Raw genomic sequence first — 23997 nt, 5'->3', positions numbered from 1 at the left:
TTGAATCTTACAATGAGATCATCCCATTAAAAGGCTTTCTCTCTCTCTCTCTCTCTCTCTGTCACACACACACACACACACACACACACACACAAACACACACACGCACACACACACGCACACACAAACACACACAGACAGACACAGAGGGAGAGAGCTGCCGAATTTAAATCCACCAATCCGAGTGGCTGTTTACGTTTTCCCGCCAAAAAAGGTGCATCTTTTTACACACGCAGCACAGAGAGGCACAGGATTATTGCAGTCTATTTCTCATAGTGACGACTCCCCTCAAACAAATGACCATAATTTCCTAACCGTAGGGGCTAGAGCGGTCATTCTTACACCGTTTTGTTCAGAAGAGATGGAGGAATCTTCCAGTGTTTACAATTTATCATTAACATATGAATTTTTAGAGATATATGACATGGATGACTTATTGACTTAGAAGCCACGAATTCCCCAATATGCAAATTTGAATGGCTGAGGCCACATATATGATTGGCTGGCTGGGAAGCCGTGCAAGCCCTGATTTGTGGATTTGAATTCCTCAGCCCTGATATGATTGGCTGGCTTAGAAGCCATGAAGGCCCCAATATGCAAATTTGAATGCCTCAGGACACATGTATGATTGGCTGGGAAGCCGTGCAGGCCCTGATTTGAAAATTCTAATGTCTCAGTCCTCACAGAGGATTGGCTGCCTGGGGACCTGGCAGAAATATATGGAAATACTATGATTAAGCATAAATACTACATTTAGTAGAAATACTATGTTTTAGCACAAATACTATAAAAAGCAGAAATACTATATTAAGCACAAATCCTATAAAAAGCAGAAATACTATATTAGGCACAAATCCTATAAAAAGCAGAAATACTATATTAGGCACAAATAGTATAAAAAGCAGAAATACTATAATTTAGCAGAAATACTATGTTAGGCACAAATCCTATAAAAAGAATAAATACTATAATTTAGCAGAAATACTATATTAGTCACAAATCTTATGAAAAGCAGAAATAGTATGATTTAGCAGAAATACTGTATTTAGCACAAGTACCGAAAAGTACCAGAAATACTATGATTTAGCAGAATAGTAATAACTTACAAAATTACAAATATGGAGGCATATTGAAACAGAAATGCACAGAGGGACACACAAACACAGGCTCTAATCCAGTCAACCAGTCTAACTATATTCAATTTAAATCCTACAATGACATGCTGCCAAATAAGGGCAGGGTCCTCTCTCTCCCACTAAACACACACACACACACACACACACACACACACACACACACACACAGACAGACACAGAGGGAGAGAGCTGCCGAATTTAAATCCACCAATCAGAGTGGCTGTTTACGTTTTCCCGCCAAAACAGGTGCATCTTTTTACACACGCAGCACAGAGGGGCACAGGATTATTGCAGCCTATTTCTCATAGTGAGGACTCCCCACAAACAAATGACCATAATTTCCTAACCGTAGGGGCTAGAACGGTCATTCTTACACAGTTTTGTTCAGAAGAGATGGGGGAATCTTCCAGTGTTAACAATTTATCATTAAAATGTGAATTTTTAGAGATATACGACATGGATGACTTGTTGACTTAGAAGCCACGAATTCCCCAATATGCAAATTTGAATGCCTGAGGCCACATATATGATTGGCTGGCTGGGAAGCCGTGCAGGCCCTGATTTGTGGATTTGAATTCCTCAGCCCTCAGATATGATTGGCTGGCTTAGAAGCCATGAAGGCCCCAATATGCAAATTTGAATGCCTCAGGACACATATATGATTGGCTGGGAAACCGTGCAGGCCCTGATTTGAAAATTTGAATGTCTAAGTCCTCACAGAGGATTGGCTGCCTGGGGACCTGGCAGAAATATATAGAAATACTATGATTAAGCATAAATACTACATTTAGTAGAAATACTATGTTTTAGCACAAATACTATAAAAAGCAGAAATACTATAATTTAGCAGAAATACTATATTAAGCACAAATCCTATAAAAAGCAGAAATAGGATGATTAAGCATAAACACTACATTTAGTAGAAATACTATGTTTGAGCAAAAATCCTATAAAAAGCAGAAATACTATATTAGGCACAAATCCCATAAAAAGCAGAAATAGTATGATTAAGCATAAATACTACATTTAGTAGAAATACTATGTTTTAGCACAAATAGTATAAAAAGCAGAAATACTGTAATTTAGCAGAAATACTATATTAGGCACAAATCTTATAAAATAGCAGAAATAGTATGATTTAGCACAATAGTAATAAGTTAAACAGAAAAATTGGAAAAGCAAAATGGACAGCTGAAAAAATGATGAACATGCTGAGGGTCCCTCAAATATACTTGTTAAATGAAAAAATCAGCAAAAAAAATGCACAGGGAGAGAGAAGTAAGTTTCTAGGTCAGCCTGGGAGCTGCTAAATTTGAATCCACCAATCAGAGAGCCTGTGTACTTTTTCCCGCCAAAACATGTGCATCTTTTTACACACGCAGCACAGAGAGGCACAGGATTATTGCAGCCTATTTCTCATAGTGAGGACTCCCCTCAAACAAATGACCATAATTTCCAAACCGTAGGGGCTAGAGCGGTCATTCTTACACCGTTTTGTTCAGAAGAGATGGGGGAATCTTCCAGTGTTTACAATTTATCATTAAAATATGAATTATTAAAGATATTTGACTTCTAATGCACCATAACTGAGTAGAGCGAAGCAAAAACTGCCTTGACTTGCCCTCAAACAACGCTTTGTGACTTGAAATCTATTTGGAGTATCGATATCATTCTTTCACCGTAAGAGACAGCAGGCTTTGGTGAACAATCATGGAAATTTTCAGGTCTCTGTGGAAATCCATTAAAAAGATATGACGAGAGAAAAAAGTGCTTCATTTCCACAGTTTGAAATCTGAAGAAATCTGAGCGAAGGACGAATTTCCTACCCTCAAACAAGTCTAACTCATTTCAGAACGGTAATAGGTGAGAAAATAATTCTTGATTTGTGAGCGTTAGGGGTGTCTGAAGATATACTGGGACAAGCCTTATGTCTTAACTTTGCTTCGTTAAGGAGATATGACGATTCGAATATGCCTCTCATTACAGAAATCAAGCGGTGATTTTGAACAAGCTCTCCATTGACTTTCTATGGAGAGTTTTGCAACTTTGTGTTGGTCTGAGGAGATTTGCCAAAATTCTATAAATCCCACAACAATGATAGTGACATTTTCGGAAACCCAGCAAAAATACCTACGTTTTGATGTATAATTTGTGGAAGTTGAGTGAAAATTGAGCAAGTAGCAAGAAGTTGTTCGGACATGAAGAGAAGACTGCAAAACCTTCAGTGGCACACTGGAAGCCAAGTGCATAGCAACCATAACAACGCATGTATTTTGTGAAAAATCACAATTTTGCAACTGAAAACTTTAAGAGGCATAAAAGTAAAACGGTAAAAGATTTGAAAAAGCTGAATCATACCTGAATAGCCCAATAATTTGAGAACATTTTAAAGTTTGAATGGTTGTTCTACGTGAAAATATGAGGAAGTAGTTAAGTTTCAGAAACAAGCAAATTTTAGCAGAATTGCAGAAGTTTCCCATTCATTTCAATGGGACAAATTAAGCTTAATATTTTAAAAAGTATAATAGTGAAAAATACCAAAAGACATAGCAGGAATTAGCAGAAATAGCAGAATATTTTAAAATTTGAACGGTGAAAATCGGCTGAAAATTGCGGAAGTAGTTAAGTGCCAAAAAGTGTACGGAAGTCCCAAGAGGAACTCAATAGTGTGGATGCTTAAAGCATCCACACAATAAAGATTAGAAGAACAATACTGTGAATGCTTTTCAAGCATTCACACTAATAATAAAGATTAGAAGAACAATACTGTGAATGCTTTTCAAGCATTCACACTAATAATAATAAAGATTCGAATAACAATACTGTGAATGCTTTTCAAGCATTCACACTAATAATAACTGTTTAGAAATTCCTATGATACTCTCCAAAGACACATCTGTATTTGATGTGTCTTTGTATTTGTATCTGACCTTTGTATTTGTGTGTTTCTATGAGTTTCTATGTGTCATGCATACTTCCAAAAACCAAACTGTCCTATCACAGTAGTCGACTAGTCGACTAGTCACGATTACCTTGACTATCAAAATCGTCGACGACTCATTTAATAGTCGACGCGTCGTTTGAAGCTTTGTAAGATCACAAAAGACGCAGGAAAAAGTAGTAGAATTTAAGAGTGTAATAACGGACTGAAACCGAAGATGGCAGCACTGCATGTACAAGGATGCCAGCTGCCGTTAAACCCCGAAGAAGAAGAAGCTTTGTCCCAGAATTCATAGCGCAGCTCAGCTCAGTTTCCAACAATGGCGGCAGCTAGTTAGTGTGAATGCTTGAAAAGCATTCACAGTATTGTTATTCTAATCTTTATTATTAGTGTGAATGCTTGAAAAGCATTCACAGTATTGTTATTCGAATCTTTATTATTATTATTATTATTATTATTATTATATTTTATTTTTCCGTACGTTTTTTCAAAGCCTACTCCTTCAAAACCGTTCAACTTAGAAAAACCATTCAAACACCGTTAGATTCCTATTCTTTTGGACAACACTGCTTCTATTTTTCATATTTTTAACATTTATATTTTTAATTTTATTCAACTTTATTCAACAAAAATTTATAATGTATTTCAATGGGGAGACCCTTCAAATCCTCATTCAACTTACTCATTTTTAAACTCTTACTACTTCCACATACATTGACATAGAGCCACCATTCAAACTTTAAAACGAAGACAAGACATTCAACTATTCAACTTGTATTTATCTTTTCAATATCTATTATACTTTTTCTTCAGTTCCAGTTTAAGTTTCATGATGTTTTTTCACCCGTTTCAGAGTTTATAATGGGTGTGTATGGGACGGAATGTTGGGGCTAGAGTGAGACAGCTCAACTGCTAGAGTGAGAGGAGCAAAAAAATTAATCTTAAAATCTTTTTTAAAACTGCTGCTGTGTCCACAGCGTTTGCTCTACAGGTATGATTTTACCCTCAAAACGTAGCCATGGCTGTCCTCTTTCATCCAATGTGTTTACTATTGTACTAGGTGTTATGGTTCTTTCATAAATGTCACCAATGCACAGCCTCCTCCCTCCAACTCTTCCATAGACTCTAATGTTAAAATGGCTCAGAAGGTTCGTTTGAAAATCAGAAGAGCATGGTGTCTTTCCACTGTCACCACGTCCATATAATAAGCTCCACAGGCATGAAAACTGAGAATTAGGTAGACTAGACATTGCTGTCGCTCACGGTGAAAGAATTTTGTCAATACGACCTATACTTTTCATTTGGGAGCGATTTGTTTCGGCCTGACTTTTCTGTTCATTTTAAGCAGCAAAAGTGAGGCGCATGTCTGTGTGCGTGTGTATGGAGCCATTGGGTGCGGTCACTATAGCAACCAGGCTCACACCTGCCTGCTTAACGAGCTCTGCCTGCCACTGTACCAAGATTCATCTTAAGCACTTCTCTTTCAACTGCTGCTGTGTCCACAGTGTTACAGCCATCATTTTACCCTCAAATTGTCGCCATTATTGTTCTCTTTCCAACACCGTGTCTTTCAAAGCTCAGGCATTTAAACTTTTTAAACTGTGTGGATCAAAGTGGAGGGATCACATTTTAGTCATTCAGTGATTCAAAGAATATGACCTTTTAATATTCATTCAGATGTTTTCTGACTCTAAATGTTCTTTTCTCATTTCTTAGGGTTTTCTAATTTACAATTAAAACATTTTCAGCTTTTTTCCAACTTCTTCTTCTGTGTAACCTTCAGCTTTTAGCAGTTCAGCACTTTTGTTTTCAGGTTAAATTCGGGTTTTTTTTTTTTATCTCATTCAATATTTTTAACTCAAAATTCAGTAATTAATTCATTTCAGTGCATACATTCAGATTCAAGCATTCACACTGCAGTTTCTTCAGAAAATGCACTTTCTAGTTATTAGTGTGAATGCTTGAAAAGCATTCACAGTATTGTTCTTCTAATCTTTATTATTATTATTATTATTATTATATTTTTTTATTCTGTATTCCGTACGTTTTTTGTAATCCTACTCCTTCAAAACCGTTCAACTTAGAAAAACCATTCAAACACCGTTAGATTCCTATTCTTTTGGACAACACTGCTTCCATTTTTCATATTTTTAACATTTATATTTTTAATTTTATTCAACTTTATTCAACAAAAATTTATAATGTATTTCAATGGGGAGACCCTTCAAATCCTCATTCAACTTACTCATTTTTAAACTCTTACTACTTCCACATACATTGACATAGAGCCACCATTCAAACTTTAAAACGAAGACAAGACATTCAACTATTCAACTTGCATTTATCTTTTCAATATCTATTATACTTTTTCTTCAGTTCCAGTTTAAGTTTCATGATGTTTTTTCACCCGTTTCAGAGTTTATAATGGGTGTGTATGGGACGGAATGTTGGGGCTAGAGTGAGGCAGCTCAACTGCTAGAGTGAGAGGAGCAAAAAAAATTAATCTTAAAATCTTTTTTAAAACTGCTGCTGTGTCCGCAGCGTTTGCTCTACAGGTATGATTTTACCCTCAAAACGTAGCCATGGCTGTCCTCTTTCATCCAATGTGTTTACTATTGTACTAGGTGTTATGGTTCTTTCATAAATGTCACCAATGCACAGCCTCCTCCCTCCAACTCTTCCATAGACTCTAATGTTAAACTTGCTCAGAAGGTTCGTTTGAAAATCAGAAGAGCATGGTGTCTTTACACTGTCACCACGTCCATATAATAAGCTCCACAGGCATGAAAACTGAGAATTAGGTAGACTAGACATTGCTGTCGCTCACGGTGAAAGAATTTCGTCAATACGACTTTTACTTTTCATTTGGGAACGATTTGTTTCGGCCTGACTTTTCTGTTCATTTTAAGCAGCAAAAGTGAGGCGCATGTCTGTGTACGTGTGTATGGAGCCATTGGGTGCGGTCACTATAGCAACCAGGCTCACACCTGCCTGCTTAACGAGCTCTGCCTGCCACTCTGCCAAGATTCATCTTAAACACTTCTCTTTCAACTGCTGCTGTGTCCACAGTGTTAAAGCCATCATTTTACCCTCAAAACGTCGCCATCGTTGTTCTCTTTCCAACATCTTGTCTTTCAAAGCTCAGACATTTAAACTTTTTAAACTGTGTGGATCCAAGTGGAGGGATCACATTTTAGTCATTCAGTGATTCAAAGAATATGACCTTTTAATATTCTTTCAGATGTTTTCTGACTAAATGTTCTTTTCTCATTTCTTAGGTTTTTCTAATTTACAATTAAAACATTTTCAGCTTTTTTCCAACTTCTTCTTCTGTGTAACCTTCAGCTTTTAGCAGTTCAGCACTTTTGTTTTCAGGTTAAATTCGGGGTTTTTTTTAAATCTCATTCAAAATTTTTAAGTTAAATTCAGTAATTATTTCATTTCAATGCATACATTCAGATTCAAGCATTCACACTGCAGTTTCTTCAGAAAATGCACTTTCTAGTTATATTTTATTCTGTATTCCGTACGTTTTTTGTAATCCTACTCCTTCAAAACCGTTCAACTTAGAAAAACCATTCAAACACCGTTAGATTCCTATTCTTTTGGACAACACTGCTTCTATTTTTCATATTTTTAACATTTATATTTTTAATTTTATTCAACTTTATTCAACAAAAATTTATAATGTATTTCAATGGGGAGACCCTTCAAATCCTCATTCAACTTACTCATTTTTAAACTCTTACTACTTCCACATACATTGACATAGAGCCACCATTCAAACTTTAAAACGAAGACAAGACATTCAACTATTCAACTTGTATTTATCTTTTCAATATCTATTATACTTTTTCTTCAGTTCCAGTTTAAGTTTCATGATGTTTTTTCACCCGTTTCAGAGTTTATAATGGGTGTGTATGGGACGGAATGTTGGGGCTAGAGTGAGGCAGCTCAACTGCTAGAGTGAGAGGAGCAAAAAAATTAATCTTAAAATCTTTTTTAAAACTGCTGCTGTGTCCGCAGCGTTTGCTCTACAGGTATGATTTTACCCTCAAAACGTAGCCATGGCTGTCCTCTTTCATCCAATGTGTTTACTATTGTCCTAGGTGTTATGGTTCTTTCATAAATGTCACCAATGCACAGCCTCCTCCCTCCAACTCTTCCATAGACTCTAATGTTAAAATGGCTCAGAAGGTTCGTTTGAAAATCAGAAGAGCATGGTGTTTTTACACTGTCACCACGTCCATATAATAAGCTCCACAGGCATGAAAACTGAGAATTAGGTAGACTAGACATTGCTGTCGCTCACGGTGAAAGAATTTTGTCAATACGACTTTTACTTTTCATTTGGGAGCGATTTGTTTCGGCCTGACTTTTCTGTTCATTTTAAGCAGCAAAAGTGAGGTGCATGTCTGTGTGCGTGTGTATGGAGCCATTGGGTGCGGTCACTATAGCAACCAGGCTCACACCTGCCTGCTTAACGAGCTCTGCCTGCCACTGTACCAAGATTCATCTTAAGCACTTCTCTTTCAACTGCTGCTGTGTCCACAGTGTTAAAGCCATCATTTTACCCTCAAAACGTCGCCATCGTTGTTCTTTTTCCAACATCTTGTCTTTCAAAGCTCAGAGATGTAAACTTTTTAAACTGTGTGGGTCCAAGTGGAGGGATCACATTTTAGTCATTCAGTGATTCAAAGAATATGACCTTTTAATATTCTTTCAGATGTTTTCTGACTCTAAATGTTCTTTTCTCATTTCTTAGGTTTTTCTAATTTACAATTAAAACATTTTCAGCTTTTTTCCAACTTCTTCTTCTGTGTAACCTTCAGCTTTTAGCAGTTCAGCACTTTTGTTTTCAGGTTAAATTCGGGTTTTTTTTTTTATCTCATTCAAAATTTTTAACTTAAATTCAGTAATTATTTCATTTCAATGCATACATTCAGATTCAAGCATTCACACTGCAGTTTCTTCAGAAAATGCACTTTCTAGTTAGTGTGAATGCTTGAAAAGCATTCACAGTATTGTTCTTCTAATCTTTATTAGTGTGAATGCTTGAAAAGCATTCACAGTATTGTTCTTCTAATCTTTATTATTATTCTATTTTATTATTATTATCTATTCCGTACGTTTTTTGAAAGCCTACTCCTTCAAAACCGTTCAACTTAGAAAAACCATTCAAACACCGTTAGATTCCTATTCTTTTGGACAACACTGCTTCTATTTTTCATATTTTTAACATTTATATTTTTAATTTTATTCAACTTTATTCAACAAAAATTTATAATGTATTTCAATGGGGAGACCCTTCAAATCCTCATTCAACTTACTCATTTTTAAACTCTTACTACTTCCACATACATTGACATAGAGCCACCATTCAAACTTTAAAACGAAGACAAGACATTCAACTATTCAACTTGTATTTATCTTTTCAATATCTATTATACTTTTTCTTCAGTTCCAGTTTAAGTTTCATGATGTTTTTTCACCCGTTTCAGAGTTTATAATGGGTGTGTATGGGACGGAATGTTGGGGCTAGAGTGAGAGAGCTCAACTGCTAGAGTGAGAGGAGCAAAAAAATTAATCTTAAAATATTTTTTAAAACTGCTGCTGTGTCCACAGCGTTTGCTCTACAGCCACCATTTTACCCTCAAAATGTAGCCATCGCTGTCCTCTTTCATCCAATGTGTTTACTATTGTCCTAGGTGTTATGGTTCTTTCATAAATGTCACCAATGCACAGCCTCCTCCCTCCAACTCTTCCATAGACTCTAATGTTAAAATGGCTCAGAAGGTTCTTTTGAAAATCAGAAGAGCATGGTGTCTTTCCACTGTCACCACGTCCATATAATAAACTCCACAGGCATGAAAACTGAGAATTCAGTAGACTAGACATTGCTGTCGCTCACGGTGAAAGAATTTTGTCAATACGACTTGTACTTTTCATATGGGAACGATTTGTTTCGGCCTGACTTTTCTGTTCATTTTAAGCAGCAAAAGTGAGGTGCATGTCTGTGTCCGTGTGTATGGAGCCATTGGGTGCGGTCACTATAGCAACCAGGCTCACACCTGCCTGCTTAACGAGCTCTCTCTCTCACTCTGCCAAGATTCATCTGAAACACTTCTCTTTCAACTGCTGCTGTCTCCACAGTGTTACAGCCATCATTTTACCCTCAAAACGTCGCCATCGTTGTTCTATTTCCAACATCTTGTCTTTCAAAGCTCAGAGATGTAAACTTTTTAAACTGTGTGGATCCAAGTGGAGGGATCACATTTTAGTCATTCAGTGATTCAAAGAATATGACCTTTTAATATTCTTTCAGATGTTTTCTGACTCTAAATGTTCTTTTCTCATTTCTTAGGTTTTTCTAATTTACAATTAAAACATTTTCAGCTTTTTTCCAACTTCTTCTTCTGTGTAACCTTCAGCTTTTAGCAGTTCAGCACTTTTGTTTTCAGGTTAAATTCAGGTTGTTGTTTTTTTTTTATCTCATTCAAAATTTTTAACTCAAAATTCAGCAATTAATTCATTTCAGTCCATACATTCAGATTCAAGCATTCACACTGCAGTTTCTTCAGAAAATGCACTTTCTAGTTAGTGTGAATGCTTGAAAAGCATTCACAGTATTGTTCTTCTAATTAGTGTGAATGCTTGAAAAGCATTCACAGTATTGTTATTCGAATCTTTATTATTATATATTCCGTACGTTTTTTGGCATCTAACTCCTTCAAAACCGTTCAACTTAGAAAAACCATTCAAACACCGTTAGATTCCTATTCTTTTGGACATGACTGCTTCTATTTTTCTCATTTTTAACATTTATATTTTTAATTTTATTCAACTTTATTCAACAAAAATTTCCCATGTATTTCAATGGGGAGACCCTTCAAATTCTCATTCAACTTACTCATTTTTAAACTCTTACTACTTCCACATACATTGACATAGAGCCACCATTCAAACTTTAAAACGAAGACAAGACATTCAACTATTCAACTTGTATTTATCTTTTCAATATCTATTATACTTTTTCTTCAGTTCCAGTTTAAGTTTCATGATGTTTTTTCAGCCGTTTCAGAGTTTATAATGGGTGTGTATGGGACGGAATGTTGGGGCTAGAGTGAGACAGCTCAACTGCTAGAGTGAGAGGAGCGAAAAAATTAATCTTAAAATCTTTTTTAAAACTGCTGCTGTGTCCGCAGCGTTTGCTCTACAGGTATGATTTTACCCTCAAAACGTAGCCATGGCTGTCCTCTTTCATCCAATGTGTTTACTATTATCCTAGGTGTTATGGTTCTTTCATAAATGTCACCAATGCACAGCCTCCTCCCTCCAACTCTTCCATAGACTCTAATGTTAAAATGGCTCAGAAGGTTCGTTTGAAAATCAGAAGAGCATGGTGTCTTTACACTGTCACCACGTCCATATAATAAGCTCCACAGGCATGAAAACTGAGAATTAGGTAGACTAGACATTGCTGTCGCTCACGGTGAAAGAATTTCGTCAATACGACTTTTACTTTTCATTTGGGAACGATTTGTTTCGGCCTGACTTTTCTGTTCATTTTAAGCAGCAAAAGTGAGGCGCATGTCTGTGTACGTGTGTATGGAGCCATTGGGTGCGGTCACTATAGCAACCAGGCTCACACCTGCCTGCTTAACGAGCTCTGCCTGCCACTGTACCAAGATTCATCTTAAGCACTTCTCTTTCAACTGCTGCTGTGTCCACAGTGTTACAGCCATCATTTTACCCTCAAATTGTCGCCATTATTGTTCTCTTTCCAACACCGTATCTTTCAAAGCTCAGGCATTTAAACTTTTTAAACTGTGTGGATCAAAGTGGAGGGATCACATTTGAGTCATTCAGTGATTCAAAGAATATGACCTTTTAATATTCATTCAGATGTTTTCTGACTCTAAATGTTCTTTTCTCATTTCTTAGGGTTTTCTAATTTACATTTAAAACATTTTCAGTTTTTTTCCAACTCCTTCTTCTGTGTAACCTTCAGCTTTTAGCAGTTCAGCACCTTTGTTTTCAGGTTAAATTCGTTTTTTTTTTTTTGTTTTTTTTAAAAATCTCATTCAATATTTTTAACTCAAAATTCAGCAATTAATTCATTTCAGTGCATACATTCAGATTCAAGCATTCACACTGCAGTTTCTTCAGAAAATGCACTTTCTAGTTAGTGTGAATGCTTGAAAAGCATTCACAGTATTGTTCTTCTAATCTTTATTATTATATTTTCTTATTCCGTACGTTTTTTGAAAGCCTACTCCTTCAAAACCGTTCAACTTAGAAAAACCATTCAAACACCATTAGATTCCTATTATTTTGGACATGACTGCTTCTATTTTTCTCATTTTTAACATTTATATTTTTAATTTTATTCAACTTTATTCAACAAAAATTTCCCATGTATTTCAATGGGGAGACCCTTCAAATTCTCATTCAACTTACTCATTTTTAAACTCTTACTACTTCAACATACGTTCACATAGAGCCACCATTCAAACTTTAAAACGAAGACAAGACATTCAACTATTGAACTTGTATTTATCTTTTCAATATCTATTATACTTTTTCTTCAGTTCCAGTTTAAGTTTCATGATGTTTTTTCACCCGTTTCAGAGTTTATAATGGGTGTGTATGGGACGGAATGTTGGGGCTAGAGTGAGGCAGCTCAACTGCTAGAGTGAGAGGAGCAAAAAAATTAATCTTAAAATCTTTTTTAAAACTGCTGCTGTGTCCGCAGCGTTTGCTCTACAGGTATGATTTTACCCTCAAAACGTAGCCATGGCTGTCCTCTTTCATTCAATGTGTTTACTATTGTACTAGGTGTTATGGTTCTTTCATAAATGTCACCAATGCACAGCCTCCTCCCTCCAACTCTTCCATAGACTCTAATGTTAAAATGGCTCAGAAGGTTCGTTTGAAAATCAGAAGAGCATGGTGTCTTTCCACTGTCACCACGTCCATATAATAAACTCCACAGGCATGAAAACTGAGAATTCAGTAGACTAGAAGCTGCTGTCGCTCACGGTGAAAGAATTTTGTCAATACGACTTGTACTTTTCATATGGGAACAATTTGTTTCGGCCTGACTTTTCTGTTCATTTTAAGCAGCAAAAGTGAGGTGCATGTCTGTGTCGTGTGTATGGAGCCATTGGGTGCAGTCACTATAGCAACCAGGCTCACACCTGCCTGCTTAACGAGCTCTCTCTCACTCTGCCAAGGTTAAAATGTTAGATTGTAGTAAGATTAACTTTTTCAATAGTACAATAAGACAGATTTGACAGGGTTTTGCCACAGATTAATTAGTATATGCCAACTAAGTAGAGCATTGTGATTGGCACAAAGGTTTTTCAGATCTGGGCAGTTGGAGTCAGTTGATGACTTCAAAATCATCCTTTCTGACTGGATAATTAAAGCTCTCAGCATCTATCGGTCTGTAGTTAATTTTCCCACCTTTTAACTAACGTTTAACTAATCTAATCTCATTTAATGTCTTTGTTTATAGTCTGTATAGTTTATCTCCCCACGAATACACTCAAAGTAGTCTTAAAATAAAACCCACAAAACAGTTCAAGATTTAATACTTTTTATTTGCTCATTTAATGCCAGTTGCCCTGTTTTTCTGTATGTCACTCATTCGCTTATACTTGGGCAAAAAGGACCAATTTGTACACTAGTATAGTGTATTTTTTCCCTCTATCTCTCTATGTCTGTCACACACAGAGACCAACACACAGACATGTATATGCTCATTATTGCTGTTCAAACTGATGGTCAAATTTCCAAGCACCACCTGAACGCCTCATCTGTTTTTAACCTATCACTGGACCAACTGTCGTCATTCCGCTTTGCTCTCTGCTGTGGTAAGTACAGTACACTCAGTACTGCAGTGTTTTATTTTTATGATGGAAAAAATACATGTTTGACATTTAAACTCACATATCAAGTCCAACAGAGTTAAAAACAATTCAAAGAAAAAAGAATAACCTTCGCTATCATTTATATACGTTTATTACATTTTGCTGTTAGCAGCAGTGCTAACGCTAGCTTCAATGCTAACGCTAGCTATAGTGCTAACACTAGCCTTAGCAGTTGTTAACTGACAAAAATAATATTCCTGTGATATTTCTTGCCGGTCAGTGAGACAAAAGTAAGAAATTAGCTTTATTATTGCCATTGTGGCTCAGTTTTAACAGTAAGAGTGCTAGCGCTAGCTGCAATGCTAACGCTAGCTGCAATGCTAACGCTAGCTGCAATGCTAACACTAGCTGCATTGCTAACACTAACTGAAGTGCTAATGCTAGCCGGAATGCTAGCGCTAGCAGCAATGCTAAGGCTAGTAACAGTCTAACAGTAGCCTTACATAAGTGGCAATACTTCAGTTAACTAGTTTGAATTGTAAAATGACTGCTGTATCAGTTGGTGTGCTATATTACTCTATAATTACCCTGCTGACTAGAAGTTCAGTGTATCATGTCGTGTGGGCTTTGTATTTCTGTTAGTCTGATAACACTGTACAGACAACTAACGTATTATTTCTCGTTTCTTTCAGGAACCTGACTGACACTGTGCTTTGCCTGGTAGGTGTGCACATACTGTAAGAGAAGTAGACCAAAATAAAAAAATAATATGACTAATATAAGCTGTAAAGTGATGGGTTCAAACTTTGTGCTAGACCTTTTAAACACAATTTTATAATAAATACACATAAGTGCAGCTTAACAATTGGGCTAAAATATTTTTTTCGTACATTTTTGTAGTCACACTACATGTGATTAATTAATGATTCACTCAATCATATTTGTATTTAAAAATATTATTGCTGAATTTAATTAAATATTTATTCTTTTAAAAAGTGCCCAATTATGCAACTTTTTGCACATGGCAGCCGACAACAGTTTAGCTTGAATATTTGTTTTGTCCTTTTGCAGTAGTCACATTTAGTTCATACAATTACCATGTGATATAATTTTAATAAAATTATTTTTTTTTCTTGTTTTTTGTTCAGAGTGTGTAGAAGAAGAAGAACAAGGACCAGATCTCCAGTCTTCTCTCTCACATCCCAACCCCCCAACCCCTCTATCCTCTGTCCTGCTCCACCTATTGTCTCTGCCTTCTTTCCATCTGTATTTCACTCTGTGGTTTGTGAGAAATTTTGCCAAACCAACAATCCTTTTGCGGTTTGATTTAAAGCCGTGTCTCTCCTGCTCTGTCTGTTCTCTCTGCTAAATTTTCTCTCTACCTGTTTTTCACTCTTGGCTTGCTGCTGAAAAACGCCAAGCGACACAGTCCTCCTGTGTCTTCTCCAATCTTCACATGTAAGATCCAACAGTGTGAGGCACATAGCAGCCAGAAACTGTAATGCCACAGAACAGAGAGGCTTCATCATCACCATCTTCATCACCGTACGATCAGAGCGTGAGACTTCACATCTGGAGCACAGGAGACATTCTGTGATAAGTCCTCCTTCTAGCTTGTCCCACAAGCAGTCGGTGAGATTTACTCACAACAAAAAGGGTTAATGACATAATTTCCATGAAAACATGTGTTCATTCTTTGTAAACTGTTTAAATTGTGTTTTCACTTGACCTTAGGAGTGTTAGAGTGTATTGTAATGTCTGTACTCAGGTGTTTCCCTCTGTGATCCATCCCCTTCAGAGCTGAGACACTCAGGACTGAACAGACTGCACAGTTTCTGTGACTGAGCCTCCAAAACACCTTCTTTGAAACCACTTATGATAGAAGGGCTTTATATTTGCAGCAGCACTACTACAGGTATTCAGTTTATTACAGGATGTGTTTGTTTCTTAGGACCAGCTCTGAGTGCACACTACCTAACATATACACCTTTCTGTTCACTACAAACCAACTACTCTGGATCATACGGCCAGTTGGCAGGAATGTTGCTGCAGGAAAACATCCCTGGAGATCACCATCATTGTCAGACTGACTGTGCCTCCTCTGTGCAGTGTCAAGATCCTCCCTAAATGAGTGTGTAAGTTAACATTTTCATTATTTTATTCCCTTTGACAAGACAAGTATCACTGATATTTACATTTACAACTACATATGTTGCTGTTTTCTGCTCTTCTTTTAAAGTTCTCAGCTATCCTGCTTCTGTGCTGCTTGCCACACATCAAACTCTGGCCGGATGACAGGGAGGATCCACTCTGAAGTCACTGGACATTATGAGGATCATATGGGACTTCATAGTTTCACAGTAACATTGTGCTCTGTGATTACAGGTTTTAAATGGACATAATGACGGCCTCTCTCTGATCAACAGGCTAAAGGATTGTTTTCATTGTTAGTGCTCTGTACAATGTATGCTTATTTAGTATTTCATCACAGAGCAAACCTTTATTTATTTAACATATTTTTATTTTGTTTTAATGTTGAATTAACTGTAGGGATTTTTTTAAGTGGGCACTCGGGATGTCATATGACCAGAAATGTGGTAACTGGAATTCAACAGTATGGAAGAAAAAATCTGCTAAGAACAAAACACACACAAAACCCCCCAAGAAAATTCAAATTCATTCCATGTAATCCAATCTAAAACATTTTAAACTGCTGAACAGCAACACAAACAGTGTTAAAAAACAGTGTTAACAGAATGATTATGATGAGTTTGTACCAAAGTTTCAGGTCACATGGCACACCTAGTGTGTAGTGTGGGGTATCAGCTGGTAAGTATAGGTTTTTTCATATTTGTGTCCTTAGAGTTCAGATAGATAAAGCCTTGTGTATAATAATTAGTCATAAGCACAACTCAAAGTCAGGGACTAACTAAATTTGGGACTTTGTGTCTGAGCCCAGGTTAAAACACTGTGTAAAAAAGCATTTAGCGGCATGGCTGAACAATGCTGTAAACTATTGATACTTATTTATCCATGTTCACAAAAAGGACTAATGTTTTTATTTGATTATTTGCATGTGTTAAACTGTGTCACCACCTTACGCTTTCATTTGAGTTTACTCAAAAGTCTATACAGTTCTCTTTTACCACTGTGTGGACTCTGTTTACATTAAAACATAAAAAAGAATGAGTAATAAAGAGATGTGTAGACAGATCAGTAGATTAAGTAGACCAATAGAAACAGTTGTTCAGCCATGTTCTAAGAAACCAACACAGTTTAAAGGTTCAGGATTGTGGTTTTAAAAGTGGAATTTTCATGTATTTCATATGTTGCTTATTATTTTTATTTACTTATTTAATTTAGTTATTTTTATTTATTCTACTAGTCCTTTTCAGAAAGAAGCTGTAAAATATGACTTAAGATTTTTATGTTATTTTCTATGACATACAAAACAAATTGATGTATATAATACCGGTACTATTAAACATGATATACATATGTGTATATGTCTGAAAAACATTATGCTGTATATGAAAGTTTGTATTTTCTCCAGAATGTTTGTTCATCTTTTCAGTTCAATTTAACAAATTTGTTTTTACATTTATTTTTATTATTTTTTTTATGAATTAGAGATTTATAAAACATAATTCCACTCTTTAAGTGATTAGAAGAATATGAACTTTTGTTATTCATTCAGAGGTTTGCTGACTACATTTTCTTTTTGTCATTACTCATCTTTTTCTAATTAAAATTTAAAACATTTTCAGTTATTTTCCAACTTCTTCTGTGTGAACATAAGCTTTCAAAAGTTCAGCACTTTTGTTTTCAGGTTAAAAATTCTTTATTTTCCAGCTAATTCAACATTTTTAGCTTAATATTCAGCAATTAATTCATTTCAGTGCATACATTCAGATTCAAGCATTCACACTGCAGTTTCTTCAGAAAATGCACTTTCTAGTTATTATATTTTATCTATTCCGTACGTTTTTTGAAAGCCTACTCCTTCAAAACCGTTCAACTTAGAAAAACCATTCAAACACCATTAGATTCCTATTATTTTGGACATGATTGCTTGTATTTTTCTCATTTTTAACATTTATATTTTTAATTTTATTCAACTTTATTCAACAAAAATTTCCCATGTATTTCAATGGGGAGACCCTTCAAATTCTCATTCAACTTACTCATTTTTAAACTCTTACTACTTCAACATACGTTCACATAGAGCCACCATTCAAACTTTAAAACGAAGACAAGACATTCAACTATTCAACTTGTATTTATCTTTTCAATATCTATTATACTTTTTCTTCAGTTCCAGTTTAAGTTTCATGATGTTTTTTCACCCGTTTCAGAGTTTATAATGGGTGTGTATGGGACGGAATGTTGGGGCTAGAGTGAGGCAGCTCAACTGCTAGAGTGAGAGGAGCAAAAAAATTAATCTTAAAATATTTTTTAAAACTGCTGCTGTGTCCGCAGCGTTTGCTCTACAGGTATGATTTTACCCTCAAAACGTAGCCATGGCTGTCCTCTTTCATCCAATGTGTTTACTATTGTACTAGGTGTTATGGTTCTTTCATAAATGTCACCAATGCACAGCCTCCTCCCTCCAACTCTTCCATAGACTCTAATGTTAAAATGGCTCAGAAGGTTCGTTTGAAAATCAGAAGAGCATGGTGTCTTTACACTGTCACCACGTCCATATAATAAGCTCCACAGGCATGAAAACTGAGAATTAGGTAGACTAGACATTGCTGTCGCTCACGGTGAAAGAATTTTGTCAATACGACTTTTACTTTTCATTTGGGAGCGATTTGTTTCGGCCTGACTTTTCTGTTCATTTTAAGCAGCAAAAGTGAGGTGCATGTCTGTGTGCGTGTGTATGGAGCCATTGGGTGCGGTCACTATAGCAACCAGGCTCACACCTGCCTGCTTAACGAGCTCTGCCTGCCACTGTACCAAGATTCATCTTAAGCACTTCTCTTTCAACTGCTGCTGTGTCCACAGTGTTACAGCCATCATTTTACCCTCAAATTGTCGCCATTATTGTTCTCTTTCCAACACCGTATCTTTCAAAGCTCAGGCATTTAAACTTTTTAAACTGTGTGGATCAAAGTGGAGGGATCACATTTGAGTCATTCAGTGATTCAAAGAATATGACCTTTTAATATTCATTCAGATGTTTTCTGACTCTAAATGTTCTTTTCTCATTTCTTAGGGTTTTCTAATTTACATTTAAAACATTTTCAGTTTTTTTCCAACTCCTTCTTCTGTGTAACCTTCAGCTTTTAGCAGTTCAGCACCTTTGTTTTCAGGTTAAATTCGTTGTTTTTTTTGGTTTTTTTTTATCTCATTCAATATTTTTAACTCAAAATTCAGCAATTAATTCATTTCAGTGCATACATTCAGATTCAAGCATTCACACTGCAGTTTCTTCAGAAAATGCACTTTCTAGTTATTATTAGTGTGAATGCTTGAAAAGCATTCACAGTATTGTTATTCGAATCTTTATTATTATTATTATTATATATTCCGTACGTTTTTTGGCATCTAACTCCTTCAAAACCGTTCAACTTAGAAAAACCATTCAAACACCGTTAGATTCCTATTCTTTTGGACAACACTGCTTCTAAATTTCATATTTTTAACATTTATATTTTTAATTTTATTCAAATTTATTCAACAAAAATTTATAATGTATTTCAATGGGGAGACCCTTCAAATCCTCATTCAACTTACTCATTTTTAAACTCTTACTACTTCCACATACATTGACATAGAGCCACCATTCAAACTTTAAAACGAAGACAAGACATTCAACTATTCAACTTGTATTTATCTTTTCAATATCTATTATACTTTTTCTTCAGTTCCAGTTTAAGTTTCATGATGTTTTTTCACCCGTTTCAGAGTTTATAATGGGTGTGTATGGGACGGAATGTTGGGGCTAGAGTGAGGCAGCTCAACTGCTAGAGTGAGAGGAGCAAAAAAATTAATCTTAAAATATTTTTTAAAACTGCTGCTGTGTCCGCAGCGTTTGCTCTACAGGTATGATTTTACCCTCAAAACGTAGCCATGGCTGTCCTCTTTCATCCAATGTGTTTACTATTGTACTAGGTGTTATGGTTCTTTCATAAATGTCACCAATGCACAGCCTCCTCCCTCCAACTCTTCCATAGACTCTAATGTTAAAATGGCTCAGAAGGTTCGTTTGAAAATCAGAAGAGCATGGTGTCTTTCCACTGTCACCACGTCCATATAATAAGCTCCACAGGCATGAAAACTGAGAATTCAGTAGACTAGACATTGCTGTCGCTCACGGTGAAAGAATTTCGTCAATACGACCTATACTTTTCATTTGGGAGCGATTTGTTTCGGCCTGACTTTTCTGTTCATTTTAAGCAGCAAAAGTGAGGTGCATGTCTGTGTACGTGTGTATGGAGCCATTGGGTGCAGTCACTATAGCAACCAGGCTCACACCTGCCTGCTTAACGAGCTCTGCCTGCCACTGTACCAAGATTCATCTTTAGCACTTCTCTTTCAACTGCTGCTGTGTCCACAGTGTTACAGCCATCATTTTACCCTCAAAACGTCGCCATTATTGTTCTCTTTCCAACACCGTGTCTTTCAAAGCTCAGGCATTTAAACTTTTTAAACTGTGTGGATCAAAGTGGAGGGATCACATTTGAGTCATTCAGTGATTCAAAGAATATGACCTTTTAATATTCATTCAGATGTTTTCTGACTCTAAATGTTCTTTTCTCATTTCTTAGGGTTTTCTAATTTACAATTAAAACATTTTCAGCTTTTTTCCAACTTCTTCTTCTGTGTAACCTTCAGCTTTTAGCAGTTCAGCACTTTTGTTTTCAGGTTAAATTCGGGTTTTTTTTTTTTTTTTTTTTTATCTCATTCAATATTTTTAACTCAAAATTCAGTAATTAATTCATTTCAGTGCATACATTCAGATTCAAGCATTCACACTGCAGTTTCTTCAGAAAATGCACTTTCTAGTTATTATTATATTTTATTTTTCCGTACGTTTTTTATAAGCCTACTCCTTCAAAACCGTTCAACTTAGAAAAACCATTCAAACACCGTTAGATTCCTATTCTTTTGGACAACACTGCTTCTATTTTTCATATTTTTAACATTTATATTTTTAATTTTATTCAACTTTATTCAACAAAAATTTATAATGTATTTCAATGGGGAGACCCTTCAAATCCTCATTCAACTTACTCATTTTTAAACTCTTACTACTTCCACATACATTGACATAGAGCCACCATTCAAACTTTAAAACGAAGACAAGACATTCAACTATTCAACTTGTATTTATCTTTTCAATATCTATTATACTTTTTCTTCAGTTCCAGTTTAAGTTTCATGATGTTTTTTCACCCGTTTCAGAGTTTATAATGGGTGTGTATGGGACGGAATGTTGGGGCTAGAGTGAGGCAGCTCAACTGCTAGAGTGAGAGGAGCAAAAAAATTAATCTTAAAATCTTTTTTAAAACTGCTGCTGTGTCCGCAGCGTTTGCTCTACAGGTATGATTTTACCCTCAAAACGTAGCCATCGCTGTCCTCTTTCATCCAATGTGTTTACTATTGTACTAGGTGTTATGGTTCTTTCATAAATGTCACCAATGCACAGCCTCCTCCCTCCAACTCTTCCATAGACTCTAATGTTAAAATGGCTCAGAAGGTTCGTTTGAAAATCAGAAGAGCATGGTGTCTTTCCACTGTCACCACGTCCATATAATAAGCTCCACAGGCATGAAAACTGAGAATTAGGTAGACTAGACATTGCTGTCGCTCACGGTGAAAGAATTTTGTCAATACGACTTTTACTTTTCATTTGGGAGCGATTTGTTTCGGCCTGACTTTTCTGTTCATTTTAAGCAGCAAAAGTGAGGCGCATGTCTGTGTACGTGTGTATGGAGCCATTGGGTGCGGTCACTATAGCAACCAGGCTCACACCTGCCTGCTTAACGAGCTCTGCCTGCCACTGTACCAAGATTCATCTTAAGCACTTCTCTTTCAACTGCTGCTGTGTCCACAGTGTTACAGCCATCATTTTACCCTCAAAACGTCGCCATTATTGTTCTCTTTCCAACACCGTATCTTTCAAAGCTCAGGCATTTAAACTTTTTAAACTGTGTGGATCAAAGTGGAGGGATCACATTTTAGTCATTCAGTGATTCAAAGAATATGACCTTTTAATATTCATTCAGATGTTTTCTGACTCTAAATGTTCTTTTCTCATTTCTTAGGGTTTTCTAATTTACATTTAAAACATTTTCAGTTTTTTTCCAACTTCTTCTTCTGTGTAACCTTCAGCTTTTAGCAGTTCAGCACCTTTGTTTTCAGGTTAAATTCGGGGTTTTTTTTGTTTTTTTTTTATCTCATTCAATATTTTTAACTCAAAATTCAGCAATTAATTCATTTCAGTGCATACATTCAGATTCAAGCATTCACACTGCAGTTTCTTCAGAAAATGCACTTTCTAGTTCCATTTTTTTATTATTATTATCTATTCCGTACGTTTTTTGAAAGCCTACTCCTTCAAAACCGTTCAACTTAGAAAAACCATTCAAACACCGTTAGATTCCTATTCTTTTGGACAACACTGCTTCTATTTTTCATATTTTTAACATTTATATTTTTAATTTTATTCAACTTTATTCAACAAAAATTTATAATGTATTTCAATGGGGAGACCCTTCAAATCCTCATTCAACTTACTCATTTTTAAACTCTTACTACTTCCACATACATTGACATAGAGCCACCATTCAAACTTTAAAACGAAGACAAGACATTCAACTATTCAACTTGTATTTATCTTTTCAATATCTATTATACTTTTTCTTCAGTTCCAGTTTAAGTTTCATGATGTTTTTTCACCCGTTTCAGAGTTTATAATGGGTGTGTATGGGACGGAATGTTGGGGCTAGAGTGAGAGAGCTCAACTGCTAGAGTGAGAGGAGCAAAAAAATTAATCTTAAAATCTTTTTTAAAACTGCTGCTGTGTCCACAGCGTTTGCTCTACAGCCACCATTTTACCCTCAAAACGTAGCCATCGCTGTCCTCTTTCATCCAATGTGTTTACTATTGTCCTAGGTGTTATGGTTCTTTCATAAATGTCACCAATGCACAGCCTCCTCCCTCCAACTCTTCCATAGACTCTAATGTTAAAATGGCTCAGAAGGTTCTTTTGAAAATCAGAAGAGCATGGTGTCTTTCCACTGTCACCACGTCCATACAATAAACTCCACAGGCATGAAAACTGAGAATTCAGTAGACTAGACATTGCTGTCGCTCACGGTGAAAGAATTTTGTCAATACGACTTGTACTTTTCATATGGGAACGATTTGTTTCGGCCTGACTTTTCTGTTCATTTTAAGCAGCAAAAGTGAGGCGCATGTCTGTGTACGTGTGTATGGAGCCCTTGGGTGCGGTCACTATAGCAACCAGGCTCACACCTGCCTGCTTAACGAGCTCTCTCTCTCTCTCTGCCAAGATTCATCTTAAACACTTCTCTTTCAACTGCTGCTGTGTCCACAGTGTTAAAGCCATCATTTTACCCTCAAAACGTCGCCATCGTTGTTCTTTTTCCAACATCTTGTCTTTCAAAGCTCAGAGATGTAAACTTTTTAAACTGTGTGGGTCCAAGTGGAGGGATCACATTTTAGTCATTCAGTGATTCAAAGAATATGACCTTTTAATATTCATTCAGATGTTTTCTGACTCTAAATGTTCTTTTCTCATTTCTTAGGGTTTTCTAATTTACATTTAAAACATTTTCAGTTTTTTTCCAACTCCTTCTTCTGTGTAACCTTCAGCTTTTAGCAGTTCAGCACCTTTGTTTTCAGGTTAAATTCGTGTTTTTTTTTAGTTTTTTTTTTTTAATCTCATTCAATATTTTTAACTCAAAATTCAGCAATTAATTCATTTCAGTGCATACATTCAGATTCAAGCATTCACACTGCAGTTTCTTCAGAAAATGCACTTTCTAGTTAGTTTTAATATTACTCTTATTAT

General features: G+C 35.9%; 1 protein-coding gene and 1 long non-coding RNA gene across 4 annotated transcripts in view; one reads left to right on the top strand and one right to left on the bottom strand.

The window, feature by feature from the left end:
* Positions 1 to 23997, bottom strand: part of tead4 (TEA domain transcription factor 4) — a 70831-nt gene that overhangs the window by 30540 nt on the left and 16294 nt on the right. The window lies entirely within an intron of this gene.
* Positions 13510 to 17710, top strand: LOC146704911 (uncharacterized). 3 transcript variants are annotated; one of them, XR_014921233.1, is made up of 7 exons: positions 13510 to 13524; positions 13816 to 13955; positions 14645 to 14672; positions 15101 to 15584; positions 15751 to 15867; positions 15984 to 16087; positions 16192 to 17710. It is a non-coding gene; the product is annotated as an uncharacterized LOC146704911 (long non-coding RNA). The 3 variants fall into 3 exon arrangements; XR_014921234.1 differs by lacking the exon at positions 13510 to 13524 and having other exon boundaries at positions 13621 to 13955; positions 15721 to 15867; XR_014921232.1 differs by lacking the exon at positions 13510 to 13524 and having other exon boundaries at positions 13623 to 13955.

This window comes from Copadichromis virginalis, linkage group LG7 (assembly GCF_057382275.1).
Source record: "Copadichromis virginalis isolate Kocher_CV1m ecotype Utaka linkage group LG7, C_Virginalis_male_GT1.1, whole genome shotgun sequence".
Lineage (NCBI taxonomy): Eukaryota > Metazoa > Chordata > Actinopteri > Cichliformes > Cichlidae > Copadichromis > Copadichromis virginalis.
This window is presented reverse-complemented; position numbering and strand designations above follow the sequence as displayed.